This window comes from Lathamus discolor, chromosome W (assembly GCF_037157495.1).
Source record: "Lathamus discolor isolate bLatDis1 chromosome W, bLatDis1.hap1, whole genome shotgun sequence".
NCBI lineage: Eukaryota > Metazoa > Chordata > Aves > Psittaciformes > Psittacidae > Lathamus > Lathamus discolor.
Genome location: NC_088908.1, coordinates 21,053,132 through 21,055,631, shown reverse-complemented (window position 1 = coordinate 21,055,631; position 2,500 = coordinate 21,053,132).

Here is a 2,500-nt window from a genome sequence, read left to right as displayed (position 1 = left end):
AGTCAGGCAGGCTGACAGTTAGCAATGGAAGGAAGGAAGGAAGGAAGGAAGGAAGGAAGGAAGTTCCAGTCAGGCAGGCTGTCAGTTACAATGGAAGGAAGGAAGGAAGGAAGGAAGGAAGGAAGGAAGGAAGTTCCAGTCAGGCAGGCTGTCAGTTACAATGGAAGGAAGGAAGGAAGGAAGGAAGGAAGGAAGGAAGGAAGGAAGGAAGTAAGTTCCAGTCAGGCAGGCTGTCAGTTACAATGGAAGGAAGGAAGGAAGGAAGGAAGGAAGGAAGGAAGGAAGGAAGGAAGGAAGGAAGGAAGGAAGGAAGGAAGGAAGGAAGGAAGGAAGGAAGGAAGGAAGGAAGGAAGTTCCAGTCAGGCAGGCTGTCAGTTACAATGGAAGGAAGGAAGGAAGGAAGGAAGTTCCAGTCAGGCAGGCTGTCAGTTACAATGGAAGGAAGGAAGGAAGGAAGGAAGGAAGGAAGGAAGGAAGGAAGGAAGGAAGGAAGGAAGGAAGGAAGGAAGGAAGGAAGGAAGTTCCAGTCAGGCAGGCTGTCAGTTACAATGGAAGGAAGGAAGGAAGGAAGGAAGGAAGGAAGGAAGGAAGGAAGGAAGGAAGGAAGGAAGGAAGGAAGGAAGTTCCAGTCAGGCAGGCTGTCAGTTACAATGGAAGGAAGGAAGGAAGGAAGGAAGGAAGGAAGTTCCAGTCAGGCAGGCTGTCAGTTACAATGGAAGGAAGGAAGGAAGGAAGGAAGGAAGGAAGGAAGGAAGGAAGGAAGGAAGGAAGGAAGTTCCAGTTAGGCAGGCTGTCAGTTACAATGGAAGGAAGGAAGGAAGGAAGGAAGGAAGGAAGGAAGGAAGTTCCAGTCAGGCAGGCTGTCAGTTACAATGGAAGGAAGGAAGGAAGGAAGGAAGGAAGGAAGGAAGGAAGGAAGGAAGGAAGTTCCAGTCAGGCAGGCTGTCAGTTACAATGGAAGGAAGGAAGGAAGGAAGGAAGGAAGGAAGGAAGGAAGTTCCAGTCAGGCAGGCTGTCAGTTACAATGGAAGGAAGGAAGGAAGGAAGGAAGGAAGGAAGGAAGGAAGGAAGGAAGGAAGGAAGGAAGGAAGTTCCAGTCAGGCAGGCTGTCAGTTACAATGGAAGGAAGGAAGGAAGGAAGGAAGGAAGGAAGGAAGGAAGGAAGGAAGGAAGGAAGGAAGGAAGGAAGGAAGGAAGGAAGGAAGGAAGGAAGGAAGGAAGGAAGGAAGGAAGGAAGGAAGGAAGGAAGGAAGGAAGGAAGGAAGGAAGGAAGGAAGGAAGGAAGGAAGGAAGGAAGGAAGGAAGGAAGGAAGGAAGGAAGGAAGGAAGGAAGGAAGGAAGGAAGGAAGGAAGGAAGGAAGGATGTTTCAGTCAGGCAGGCTGGCAGTTAGCAATGGAAGGAAGGAAGGAAGGAAGGAAGGAAGGAAGGAAGGAAGGAAGGAAGGAAGGAAGGAAGGAAGGAAGGAAGGAAGTTCCAGTCAGGCAGGCTGTCAGTTACAATGGAAGGAAGGAAGGAAGGAAGGAAGGAAGGAAGGAAGGAAGGAAGGAAGGAAGGAAATTCCAGTCAGGCAGGCTGTCAGTTACAATGGAAGGAAGGAAGGAAGGAAGGAAGGAAGGAAGGAAGGAAGGAGGGAAGGAAGGAAGTTCCAGTCAGGCAGGCTGTCAATTACAATGGAAGGAAGGAAGGAAGGAAGGAAGGAAGGAAGGAAGGAAGGAAGGAAGGAAGGAAGGAAGGAAGTTCCAGTCAGGCAGGCTGTCAGTTAAAATGGAAGGAAGGAAGGAAGGAAGGAAGGAAGGAAGGAAGGAAGGAGGGAAGGAAGGAAGTTCCAGTCAGGCAGGCTGTCAGTTACAATGGAAGGAAGGAAGGAAGGAAGGAAGGAAGGAAGGAAGGAAGGAAGGAAGGAAGGAAGGAAGGAAGGATGTTTCAGTCAGGCAGGCTGGCAGTTAGCAATGGAAGGAAGGAAGGAAGGAAGGAAGGAAGGAAGGAAGGAAGGATGTTCCAGTCAGGCAGGCTGACAGTCAGCAAAGGAAGGAAGGAAGGAAGGAAGGAAGGAAGGAAGGAAGGAAGGAAGGATGGATGTTCCAGTCAGGCAGGCTGACAGTTAGCAATGGAAGGAAGGAAGGAAGGAAGGAAGGAAGGAAGCAAGGATGGATGTTCCAGTCAGGCAGGCTGACAGTTAGCAATGGAAGGAAGGAAGGAAGGAAGGAAGGAAGGAAGGAAGGAAGGAAGGAAGGAAGGAAGGAAGGAAGTTCCACTCAGGCAGGCTGACAGTTAGCAATGGAAGGAAGGAAGGAAGGAAGGAAGGAAGGAAGTAAGGAAGGAAGGATGGATGTTCCAGTCAGGCAGGCTGACAGTTATCAATGGAAGGAAGGAAGGAAGGAAGGAAGGAAGGAAGGATGGATGTTCCAGTCAGGCAGGCTGACAGTTAGCAATGGAAGGAAGGAAGGAAGGAAGGAGGGAAGGAAGGAAGGAAGGAAGGAAGGAAGGAAGTTCCAGTCA